The following is a 13,678-nucleotide window of genomic DNA, read 5'->3' as shown; positions in this document are numbered from 1 at the left end:
AAACTGTGGACCTCGATCGTAGTCCTATTCACCATAAAATGATAGAAATCATATTTATTGTATATGTTAAATAATGCACATAGTCATAAAACAATATTTAAGTTAATACGTTATTGATGTAATGTATTTATTCATTTATTAAGTAAACTAAACAAAAGTATTACATATAATTTCAGACTTTCGCTAAAGTAAAGAAATTAATTTTTCTTTTATTTACTTTGGATTAGTTTCCGTTAAAAATTTCTTTTTAAACAATACTTTCTATTTCTAAAAGATTGTCACATTCTATTTGAATATAAATTTTATTATTATTTTTGCATCTTAATAACGCAACGTATAATTATCACAATGCGAAAACAGTGTTTTTTTCAAATATAATCCAATAATATTAAAACTTTGACCTTGAGATTTATTGATAGTCATTAAACCGCGAAGACTAAAGGAAATTGTTTTCTGTACAAAATAAAAGCTAATGATGATTAATTTTGTGTATCAAAATTTATTTCTGTTGTAAAAACTCTGTTTCCAATTTTTTCTCGAGTTATAATTTGTTGCTTCAATATTGTATTTAAGGAATTTTTTAATTTTTATCTTGTACCGTTACATGAGCCATTATTTATACTTTAATTTCGTATCAACATAGCAGTTCATAAAATGTTTCAATCAAGCTCATAAGGAGGTAAGCCTTTACGAATATTGTTTAGAAATTCCATTAGAAATTTTATTTAAATATCATTATTAGATTTATCAATACCCATGTAAGTAGCATAATCTATGCCGTAAATTGTTTTTATTTCTCGTTTTACATGATTTAGAATTTTTTAATTTAAAAAAGCAGTATATTCGTTATAAGAAGTAAGTATAACGCTATTTATCAAAAAGTTAACATCTTTACCAAAAAATATCGGGACAAACATCAGTTGTTTTCTATTTATTTTGTACTTCAAATAATTTTATTTTTTCTTCTCTAATATCTAATGATAATTTAAAAAAAGTTTTGTCAGCTCAACAAAAATAGATATTAAGTTTTAGAATACGGAACAACGATCAAAGTTAAAATGATTTAATACTTTTTTGTATGATCGTGCTTCTATGGTTATTTTTTAGAACTAAAAGAATCTCTCTGAAATCGCCTCCTAAAATAATTAATTAACTACCAAAACGGATATTTGTATCACATAAATTACGAAACGTTTTTTTAACTATTTCTAAGCCTTTTTTAGGATCATAAAAGCCTCGTACTATATTATTAAGCCTACTTGTTTCAATTTTTTTTTATAGATATTGATCATATTAATCGAAGGGTAAGTATCATGTCGAATTATGTCAAATTATTATATATTGACCTCTTCCATCTCAATTGCCCTGTCTATGTTATTTTTTTTTTTACTTTATAGAAACGTCGCACTTATTTTTATAGTGAAAATCGCTGGAGTGCAAAAAACTTTGTCAATTAAAATTACAAAGCAGTGAAAAAAGTTATCTACTCCGGCCAGGAGTTGAACCTGGCCCTCCTTTTTGATGAGAAGGTGCGTCAACCAACTTCACCACCGAAGCCTCGACGGACACCCTTCTCCACTGCTCTGTTTAGGCGTGTCTTAGGTCAAACGCCGATATCATAGATATTGATGTTATTAATCGATGGGTCAGTATTATGTCAAATTATGTCAAATTATTATATATTGACCTCTTCCATCTAAATTGTGCTATGTATATATATTTTTTTTTACTTTATAGAAACGTCGCGCTTATTTTTACAGTGAAATCGCAGGAGTGCGAATTTTTTTTCAGATTTAAATTCCCAAAAACGATCTTTCTACATTGTTTAAGTCTAATGGTAAACGAAATGTTCTATGACTGGTCATTTCTCTTGGAAGTTAAATTTATGCTATACCAGGCTATGCCATAGATAAAGTTCTTTTTTCCACGAGAAAGGAAATGATACATTAACGTTTTATTTCACAATGTTCTTCCTAAGCCTCCTAGGCTATCAATAAAAAAAATTTTATCTGTTTGCTTATAGATGATTTTGAAAATCTTGATTTGATCTTCATGTATTTTATCATACATTGGAGTAAACATTTAAGTACAAAAATTGTATTCTTTTATAGTACTGTTTTTTTGTGTGGGTAAATTTAAATTTCACATGATTTGTTTTCTTATTGTAAAATTTTATTTATGTGTTGAAGTGCACGATTTAGATAATTGTCTGTAAAATCTTTCATAAAGTTATTTCACTATGTTTTTCACATCTCTTTGGATGTTTTCTGAAATTGGAAACAAAGCAAAAAATTAAATATATATATAATCTTCGCACATACGCTCAAATACGTAATATTAAAATTTTGAATTTTTTAAAATCTGATTCTTAAAGACCTATTTAAATAAAGTGTACTCTAACTTTTCAGTTACTATTATCATAAGCTTAATAAAAATAGAAGTTAGCACTTTCACTTTTGCTAGTGGTCCTGAGATCCACACCTGGTTTTTTTGTTTGAATTGAAATGAATTAACAAAATAAAAAAATTAATAAAAAATACATAGAATCCGCCTTTTTATCGGGAATTTTTTAGTTTGTGTTCTGAAATCAATGAATAACCAAACTTTACATTAAAGTATGAAATTTTTTATGTACGTTAAAATACATTTTTTTCGGAATGTATGCATGTAATGTGTGTAATATATATAAATACGTAAATATTTTTTTACCCGTCAAGTATGTTTCTGTTAAAAAATTTTGTAGTCAAATAAAAATTTATTTGTCCAGAACATTATTTTTAACAGTTTTTTTTAACGTATTATCTGAATAGTTAAATAAAGGACAGGTTGGCATTTAAAGTAAGATATACGTAAGAATAAGTATATAAGTCAATTATTAGCTAAGATTTGTACTAAAAGATAACATTACAGATCTTATTGAACGAAGGGACAAAAAACTTGCACGGATTCAATTATAACACAAGTGAAAATGAATTAAACTTATAAGTTGACAAGTATAAGGTCATAATTAAACATATAATTACTGAAAATTTATTTATGATTTTACAAAAATAATGATAAAAAAATTTTGGAGTATCACGAACTTACTAATATATTAAAATAATACTATTATAAACAGATTTGTAAAACAATTATAGAGTACTATATTTTTGTATAAATAAAGTGCACCTAAGATCTTAAATTAAAATCATACGAGTGACTGTAAGGGTAGCACTAGGTAGGGGGGGCTTAGAAAAAATATGTGGGGGTCTGTGAGAGATTTAGCGACGGATCTGGACAAGAAATGTAATAAGTTGAAATAATGAAGAAAAAGACTGTAGTTTTTTTATTTTGTGGGTGGTTATTAGGGGTGTGTGATGATAAGTAAGAGTCTGTGGAGAGTCAGTGAGAGACTGTAGGGGGGTTATGTGGAATGCCCCACATAAACACTTGAATGATAAAGAACTAAATATGCATGTACTCCGGGATTGTTAACACCCTGCGTACTTTGCGTGTTACTCCCCAGAAACAGATTGTGACTTTCAGTTTTTTAATACATTTTTGAAAGGTTCCTTCTTCGGCTTTAATTAATATATTGTAACGTTGGTAAACTAAAATTACTGATAATTTTTTTTTCCCGCTCGTTACTTCGGAATTTTATACATCGACTTAAAAGTACTTTTGAACAGGGACCAACGTGCATTTAAAAAGAGATGAATCACCTGCAAACTCTATTCGTAGCTGCAGCACATTGACCAACTATGATTCATGAAAATGCACGTTGGCTTATGTTAGCCAGAAACAAAAAGCAAATAAGATAATAAAATACTTTTGCAGAGAAATGAAATAACTTTAAAAACTAATAGAGGGAAAAAGTCCAACTGGGGTCAGCTGAACTGATGTGCAATACTAAATGTTGGCACAACTTAATAAAATGTTAAAAGTTAGAACAACGTAGAATTAATGCGTATAGATAAATAATAATACATACTACAGTAAACCTAGCAGAGCGACTTTGTTAATTTTTCGCTCGTTTTAAATACATGAACCACCCTCTAACGCCATAGAAATTTTTCGCTATAGCCTAATTTTTGTAACCCCGACCAAGGCTCCCAGATTTTAGGGAGTTCGCCGCATGCGCAGTGCGCAATCACCCCAGCGTTGGCACAGAAAATTTCAACATGGCGGAAAAGTGGGCCCCCCACCACTCTCACACCAGAATGAGAGAAGTGGGGGGCCTACTTTTTTCCGAAGCTAACTTCAGAGCCTGTAGTTAATGCCGACAGTACCGTAGCGTCGTCTGCTACGACAACGGTTCTCAAATTGCGCATTGCATGAGTGCATGTCGCCGCGTCTTTCGGGTATAACTCGGCCGTCGACACACGGTGTTTGTATATTTTGTCAGCTGATCGTTGCATTAGTGCCCGGTCCTGTCCTGAGCCGGTGCTGATAACGAAGAAGTCTGGACCTTTTTTCTACATCGCGATCAAGCTGACAAGTCTGGCCTTTATCACTATGTCAAACGATGAGGTGAGCAAAAATACTGCTGTGAGTGCTAGCAGTTTGAAGCAGATCTGACAAGTAAACTGCATATTTCAGTTATAAGCCCAACAGCGTTTAGTGTATTGCAGTGCTTGTTTTTTTATTATCTTTTTGTCTCTCTTAACTTTGTATATAAATCAAGCAGGACTTTAACGTGGGATTCCTGACAAATGAGTAATTCCCACAAGTTTCCGGTCACAAAGTTGTGATTTACTTTTCCTGCAATCAAATCAACCAAAACAAAAAAAAAACCTGATCAAGAAGCAAGAGGTTACAACTTCAATATTGGTTCTATCAAGCACAATTTTGGAGGATAATAGAAATTTTCATTGTAACAAAGAAGAAGTTATTTAACTGAAAAGGATACATCTTGAATCAGATACAGTCTCTAATTTAAAGAATAAATGTCTGAGTGAAGAACAATTAAGGGCTGATAAAGTTTGACATGAAAATGTACCTGAATCTCTGAAATCATCGAATGGCTGTGAATCTCCAGTTGCTCCAGAGGCTGTAGTAAAGGGTTTTTTTAATATTTATTGTTCACAATGGAGGGACAGGCAACAGTCACTCAACGCTCTCATGAAAACTTGGTGCAATGTAATGCTGATAGTACAGTTAATAATAAAAATGAAGTTCAAACTTGCTCAAAGTTAACAAGTGCGCAGCTCATTATATTCCAAACATACAATACAAATGTGTTTGATGGTCTACAATTATTCAAATGAAGTGAATTACGAAGGTTAAGGAATTGCATGAAGTTGTAAATGTGGCCTGGGTACCTCCAGTCCAGCAGCTCACCAACTTTCCAATTTTGGATTTCAGTTTTAGTACTCTAATGCCAGTTTGTATTTGTATTCTCTCAATCTGGAGCAGCCAGGTTATGATATATAACTAAAGACCAGTGTGCCAAGTGATCAATGGTTTGTATTTTTTTTATGTATACCTATAATATTCATGGTCTTGAGAAATTTAACACAATGATTGTAATGAAGGTTAAGGAGTTGCATGAAGCTGTAAATGTGACCTGGTCACCTCTAGTCCAACAGCCCACCAGCTTTCCAATTTTGCTTGGATGCAGGAACAGCTGCTCAGCAGTTGGATGTCAGTTTTAGTCCTGTAATGTCAGTTTGGATTTGTATTCTCTCAATCAATACCAGTGTGCCAAGTTATCAAAGGTTTTTCCCTTTTTGTTATTTATATATACTTAAAATATTCATAGTGTTGATAAATTTAATACAATAATTATAATTACCATCAAATTGTCATACGATAATTGTGGGAGCTGGTGGAACGAATCCAGATGGCATTATTGTGAGTTGCTGTAATTATGGAAAAATGAAGATTTACTCTGCTGACAAGATGTTTGAGAACGACAGCAACTATTTGATTAGCGGTTCCGACAAACACGAAGGTCCTGTGAGAGCTCTGGACTTTCATCCATTTCAGTCTCACTTTCTAGCTACTGGTGCAAAAGATAGTGAAATTTACAGTTTGCATCTCAATTGAACAAATGTGCCTGTGTCTCCTGGTTCCAAAAAAATTTACCAGCTAAGGATGTACAAGATAAATTATGGAATAAAGAAGGTACGTTTACTAGGCAACTTTTTTTTTACGCATTCATAATATTGACAGTAAAGCATTTTATTTTTTATAGTGCAAAACATTCTTGCTTCAATATTTTCACAGCGTTTTGTCATTTAGGATCTGAAAATGAATGATATGGTAAGACTCACTGGTGCCAATTTAAGAGCCTCTATAATCATTATCATCATAAATTTTAACATAACTATTTTTTATCATTATTGTATATGTAGTCACACAGCTTCAGAAGAGGATCAATCTTCAATTATTGCACAGTGGGATTCGAGATTTGCAATCTCTCCGTGAAAAACATTCCAATGCCGTCGAAGGGAAGAGATGCCCATCGCCTGGAATCCTTGTGATTCCAATTTTCTCTGTTATAGAAAACACAATACAATTCTCTCTTGGAATATTTTGCCATACCAGTATGTGGTAGTTACATTTTTCTTGTAAATCTTCGTCCCTATGGATGCTTAAACGTACCTTAACCTTGTAGCAAACATGTTGAAGACTCTGAAGATACTAAACTTCAAAGAAGCTGTTCAACGTTTTTAAATGAATAAAAATTTCGTGTATTTAGAGAAATTGTGCCCTTGTACATTATAAGATTGTAAGCATTAATAATTGGTACGGACAACATTGAACTTTGCATTTTTAATGTCTCATGCTGTACGAATACTTTCTAGTTATGAACCAACTAGTTTCATCGCATAGGTCCTTGTACATTATAAGTTAGTAAATATAAATAATAGGTACATACAACATTTCACTTTGTATTTTTAGTGTTTTATGCCATACGAATAGCCTTCCAATTGCAAATCAACTATTTTCATCGAATAGACCAATGATAGTTCTTTTAAAGATAGTCCCTGTAGATGTATATTTTATTCGAATAGCAATAGATTTACTTTTATCTCTACAATTACTTATTAAACCTGGAAGTTTTAAATAATTAACGTGTGCAGCACAAACAACTTAATGAAATCCTTGTAATGTCTTCGAAGCCAAAAAAAGTATTTTTCATTCTAGTAGCAATTAACAGAATCAAAATGATCCGCTATTGTAATTTTTTTTTTTTTTACCAACAACATTTTAAGTTAAAAAAATAAAGATATTTTTAAAAGAGAAGCCTTTTTCTGTTTGTTAAATAATAAAGGAAAAACTTATTACACTTGCGTCTGTACTGACTCCTTTATCACTTACTGTCCTTTTTTACGTTATCTTTTTCATTTGTTTAATCCTTCAACTAACCAGCTGTCAATCAATTTTTTTTTTTTTTTGGATGAATTTTTTGGTCTTAACCAGGATTCATATTCCACTGCTGATGATTGTACCAGATCATACAATTTACAGTGACGTATAAGTAATAGTGTCAACAATAGCTGTTTGAGTGATATAAAACAAAAAAATTGATACATCCATACAAATATTCACTTGGTTGTACAATTTTTAATGGTTAATTGATCTTTTGATAAACGAAAATAAACCGAAGAAAAGGAAAATCAAACAAATGTAACATGGGTATAAATTGAGATTGGCTTGAGATTCACTAAACAAGACATATTTGAAAATAAGATAAAATTCCAAATAATAGTTAAACTAATTTCTACCCCACCTATAGTATCGATGTTGAATCAACGTTGATGTTAACATTGAAATCAATGATGAAACGCCAAGTTGATCAATGTTGATCTGTGGATTACAATCAGCATTAATTCAACGTTAAAAACTATCCTACTTTAATTATTTATTGTTAAGTGGAAATTGTTTAATAAATAAGTTATTACGTAATAGAGTAAAACAACATTTGTGGTAAATAATTTGTAACTTCGTAAGTACAGTAAGTAATGTATTTAACTTTTATTTTTTTCTGATCAAATTCTTACTTAACAGCAATAACGTCAATTTCAAAACTCGTTTTCTGAGTTACTCTTAAGATAGTTTTTTAAATTATTTTCAACGATATTAATGAAAAAATGCATTTACACATATACATTTCCAGACTCTTTTTGATTGTATAACAAAATACAAACTATACTTATGCGATAAGCTACTACAGATATTATAACTAAAAATACATTTAAAAAAAGGTTAAGACACATATTAATCTAACTTTCGTTACGTTTTGTCTATCTATCTAATTTTGTAGACAATTTTTTTTTTTTTTTTTTTTAATATTTAATCTTAATCAGCATTAATGTCGTAAATAAATGTTTCTCTTAAAAGAAATAATAATTTTTTACGTTGTAAATATGATTAATGTAAATATATAATTACATACATGCTCACAAATTTCTCTTTTTTTCATTGACACCGAAGTTGTAATCAGCGTTGATCAACATTGAAATCATCATTGATCAACGTTGCGTTTTATCATTGATTTCAATATTAAAATTAACATCGATCAAGGTTGATTCAACGTTGATTTTAACATTGAATCAATGTTGATTTCAACGATGAATCAGTATTGATACTTGAGATAGCGTAGGCAATCGAGCACTGGCCATAAGAAGCCAAAATATTTAGTAGATTATTTGTAATAAATAGATTTATTGTTATATAGATTTATAACATTGTATCATTCGTTAATACACTGACAATTTCAGGGCATGCACTCCAATCCTAAAATTAATAACGAGTTTAAGTACATTAATTTTTAAGTACTCTTTAAACATATGTTAACATATACATATACATGTATATGTAATTTAACGAATGAATACCTACGTTCTTGTACAGCATCATATCATTATACAATGTTTTGTAAGGATATTCTAGTTGACAATCGGCCCACTCTTTATCGCATAATCACTGTAAAACACAAAAATGTTTTTGTTTTTATTCAGCTCGTAATTGTATGTGTTAAGGAGGTTGGGTAGTGAAAAAAGGAAATCGCAGAATTGCACGAAATTGTAACATGATAGGTATCCCTATTGTTGCGGGCCAATAAAAACCAATAAAAAATTTATTGATTTTACCATAGGATTTTTCTATTGGTTTGTTATCGGTATTTGCACCCGTAAATCCAAATAAAATCCGAAATGGTCAAAAATAGATTTTCTATATCATTTATTATAACTAGGACATGATTGAACAAAAATAAATTGACAAATTTATGTCATACCATCCAGATGGTAACACCAAAACAGGGGGACTAAAGTATTTTATATGTAAATTAAAAGAAAAATAGTTATTAATTTTTATTAGAATTTTTAAAACCTTTTTTTAAATGTATTTTTAGTTATAATATCTGTAGTAGCTTATCGCATAAGTATAGTTTGTATTTTGTTATACAATCAAAAAGAGTCTGGAAATGTATATGTGTAAATGCATTTTTTCATTAATATCGTTGAAAATAATTTAAAAAACTATCTTAAGAGTAACTCAGAAAACGAGTTTTGAAATTGACGTTATTGCTGTTAAGTAAGAATTTGATCAGAAAAAAATAAAAGTTAAATACATTACTTACTGTACTTACGAAGTTACAAATTATTTACCACAAATGTTGTTTTACTCTATTACGTAATAACTTATTTATTAAACAATTTCCACTTAACAATAAATAATTAAAGTAGGATAGTTTTTAACGTTGAATTAATGCTGATTGTAATCCACAGATCAACATTGATCAACTTGGCGTTTCATCATTGATTTCAATGTTAACATCAACGTTGATTCAACATCGATACTATAGGTGGGGTAGAAATTAGTTTAACTATTATTTGGAATTTTATCTTATTTTCAAATATGTCTTGTTTAGTGAATCTCAAGCCAATCTCAATTTATACCCATGTTACATTTGTTTGATTTTCCTTTTCTTCGGTTTATTTTCGTTTATCAAAAGATCAATTAACCATTAAAAATTGTACAACCAAGTGAATATTTGTATGGATGTATCAATTTTTTTGTTTTATATCACTCAAACAGCTATTGTTGACACTATTACTTATACGTCACTGTAAATTGTATGATCTGGTACAATCATCAGCAGTGGAATATGAATCCTGGTTAAGACCAAAAAATTCATCCAAAAAAAAAAAAAAATTGATTGACAGCTGGTTAGTTGAAGGATTAAACAAATGAAAAAGATAACGTAAAAAAGGACAGTAAGTGATAAAGGAGTCAGTACAGACGCAAGTGTAATAAGTTTTTCCTTTATTATTTAACAAACAGAAAAAGGCTTCTCTTTTAAAAATATCTTTATTTTTTTAACTTAAAATGTTGTTGGTAAAAAAAAAAAAAATTACAATAGCGGATCATTTTGATTCTGTTAATTGCTACTAGAATGAAAAATACTTTTTTTGGCTTCGAAGACATTACAAGGATTTCATTAAGTTGTTTGTGCTGCACACGTTAATTATTTAAAACTTCCAGGTTTAATAAGTAATTGTAGAGATAAAAGTAAATCTATTGCTATTCGAATAAAATATACATCTACAGGGACTATCTTTAAAAGAACTATCATTGGTCTATTCGATGAAAATAGTTGATTTGCAATTGGAAGGCTATTCGTATGGCATAAAACACTAAAAATACAAAGTGAAATGTTGTATGTACCTATTATTTATATTTACTAACTTATAATGTACAAGGACCTATGCGATGAAACTAGTTGGTTCATAACTAGAAAGTATTCGTACAGCATGAGACATTAAAAATGCAAAGTTCAATGTTGTCCGTACCAATTATTAATGCTTACAATCTTATAATGTACAAGGGCACAATTTCTCTAAATACACGAAATTTTTATTCATTTAAAAACGTTGAACAGCTTCTTTGAAGTTTAGTATCTTCAGAGTCTTCGACATGTTTGCTACAAGGTTAAGGTACGTTTAAGCATCCATAGGGACGAAGATTTACAAGAAAAATGTAACTACCACATACTGGTATGGCAAAATATTCCAAGAGAGAATTGTATTGTGTTTTCTATAACAGAGAAAATTGGAATCACAAGGATTCCAGGCGATGGGCATCTCTTCCCTTCGACGGCATTGGAATGTTTTTCACGGAGAGATTGCAAATCTCGAATCCCACTGTGCAATAATTGAAGTTTGATCCTCTTCTGAAGCTGTGTGACTACATATACAATAATGATAAAAAATAGTTATGTTAAAATTTATGATGATAATGATTATAGAGGCTCTTAAATTGGCACCAGTGAGTCTTACCATATCATTCATTTTCAGATCCTAAATGACAAAACGCTGTGAAAATATTGAAGCAAGAATGTTTTGCACTATAAAAAATAAAATGCTTTACTGTCAATATTATGAATGCGTAAAAAAAAAGTTGCCTAGTAAACGTACCTTCTTTATTCCATAATTTATCTTGTACATCCTTAGCTGGTAAATTTTTTTGGAACCAGGAGACACAGGCACATTTGTTCAATTGAGATGCAAACTGTAAATTTCACTATCTTTTGCACCAGTAGCTAGAAAGTGAGACTGAAATGGATGAAAGTCCAGAGCTCTCACAGGACCTTCGTGTTTGTCGGAACCGCTAATCAAATAGTTGCTGTCGTTCTCAAACATCTTGTCAGCAGAGTAAATCTTCATTTTTCCATAATTACAGCAACTCACAATAATGCCATCTGGATTCGTTCCACCAGCTCCCACAATTATCGTATGACAATTTGATGGTAATTATAATTATTGTATTAAATTTATCAACACTATGAATATTTTAAGTATATATAAATAACAAAAAGGGAAAAACCTTTGATAACTTGGCACACTGGTATTGATTGAGAGAATACAAATCCAAACTGACATTACAGGACTAAAACTGACATCCAACTGCTGAGCAGCTGTTCCTGCATCCAAGCAAAATTGGAAAGCTGGTGGGCTGTTGGACTAGAGGTGACCAGGTCACATTTACAGCTTCATGCAACTCCTTAACCTTCATTACAATCATTGTGTTAAATTTCTCAAGACCATGAATATTATAGGTATACATAAAAAAAATACAAACCATTGATCACTTGGCACACTGGTCTTTAGTTATATATCATAACCTGGCTGCTCCAGATTGAGAGAATACAAATACAAACTGGCATTAGAGTACTAAAACTGAAATCCAAAATTGGAAAGTTGGTGAGCTGCTGGACTGGAGGTACCCAGGCCACATTTACAACTTCATGCAATTCCTTAACCTTCGTAATTCACTTCATTTGAATAATTGTAGACCATCAAACACATTTGTATTGTATGTTTGGAATATAATGAGCTGCGCACTTGTTAACTTTGAGCAAGTTTGAACTTCATTTTTATTATTAACTGTACTATCAGCATTACATTGCACCAAGTTTTCATGAGAGCGTTGAGTGACTGTTGCCTGTCCCTCCATTGTGAACAATAAATATTAAAAAAACCCTTTACTACAGCCTCTGGAGCAACTGGAGATTCACAGCCATTCGATGATTTCAGAGATTCAGGTACATTTTCATGTCAAACTTTATCAGCCCTTAATTGTTCTTCACTCAGACATTTATTCTTTAAATTAGAGACTGTATCTGATTCAAGATGTATCCTTTTCAGTTAAATAACTTCTTCTTTGTTACAATGAAAATTTCTATTATCCTCCAAAATTGTGCTTGATAGAACCAATATTGAAGTTGTAACCTCTTGCTTCTTGATCAGGTTTTTTTTTTGTTTTGGTTGATTTGATTGCAGGAAAAGTAAATCACAACTTTGTGACCGGAAACTTGTGGGAATTACTCATTTGTCAGGAATCCCACGTTAAAGTCCTGCTTGATTTATATACAAAGTTAAGAGAGACAAAAAGATAATAAAAAAACAAGCACTGCAATACACTAAACGCTGTTGGGCTTATAACTGAAATATGCAGTTTACTTGTCAGATCTGCTTCAAACTGCTAGCACTCACAGCAGTATTTTTGCTCACCTCATCGTTTGACATAGTGATAAAGGCCAGACTTGTCAGCTTGATCGCGATGTAGAAAAAAGGTCCAGACTTCTTCGTTATCAGCACCGGCTCAGGACAGGACCGGGCACTAATGCAACGATCAGCTGACAAAATATACAAACACCGTGTGTCGACGGCCGAGTTATACCCGAAAGACGCGGCGACATGCACTCATGCAATGCGCAATTTGAGAACCGTTGTCGTAGCAGACGACGCTACGGTACTGTCGGCATTAACTACAGGCTCTGAAGTTAGCTTCGGAAAAAAGTAGGCCCCCCACTTCTCTCATTCTGGTGTGAGAGTGGTGGGGGGCCCACTTTTCCGCCATGTTGAAATTTTCTGTGCCAACGCTGAATCACCCTCTCTCTATAGAGCAAGCTGGAGCGGGAGAGTCCCCCTACCCAGACCTTTAAGCTAAGCCCCGCCCACTTTTTACAACTTAAGTATGACATCTTGTCTAGTAGGAGTACTATCGTTGATAGCCACGCGGGATAAGTCTTTTGCCCCAGCTTAACTTGCCAGCTTTCGAATCTCTGTGATAATTTTTTTTTTTTTTTTTTTTTTTTTTTTTTTTTTTTTTTTTTTTTTTTTTTTTTTTTTTTTTTTTAACGTACGTTCTACATTAAGTGTTACGACACATTTATGTAAATAAT

The 13,678-nt window shown here is 31.4% G+C and overlaps 1 protein-coding gene and 2 long non-coding RNA genes across 3 annotated transcripts in view; 1 reads left to right on the top strand and 2 right to left on the bottom strand.

Annotated features, from left to right (window-relative positions):
• The window catches only part of bchs (WD repeat and FYVE domain containing 3 bchs), a 1,547,413-nt gene that overhangs the window by 197,502 nt on the left and 1,336,233 nt on the right, over nt 1–13,678 (bottom strand). The gene's annotated exons all lie outside the window — the stretch shown is intronic.
• Nucleotides 6,005–6,532, top strand: LOC149373584 (uncharacterized). The gene is made up of 3 exons (XR_016293372.1): nt 6,005–6,105; nt 6,176–6,243; nt 6,336–6,532. It is a non-coding gene; the product is annotated as an uncharacterized LOC149373584 (long non-coding RNA).
• LOC149373583 (uncharacterized) lies at nt 10,880–11,706 on the bottom strand. Its single transcript, XR_016293371.1, has 3 exons — nt 11,409–11,706; nt 11,271–11,338; nt 10,880–11,178 (listed from the first exon to the last, which is right to left on the bottom strand). It is a non-coding gene; the product is annotated as an uncharacterized LOC149373583 (long non-coding RNA).

The sequence above is a fragment of the Copidosoma floridanum genome, unplaced genomic scaffold, assembly GCF_036245765.1.
Source record: "Copidosoma floridanum isolate Cflo_tuat_1 unplaced genomic scaffold, Cflo_Japanese_pri ptg000030l, whole genome shotgun sequence".
Taxonomy (NCBI): Eukaryota; Metazoa; Arthropoda; class Insecta; order Hymenoptera; family Encyrtidae; genus Copidosoma; species Copidosoma floridanum.
This window is presented reverse-complemented; position numbering and strand designations above follow the sequence as displayed.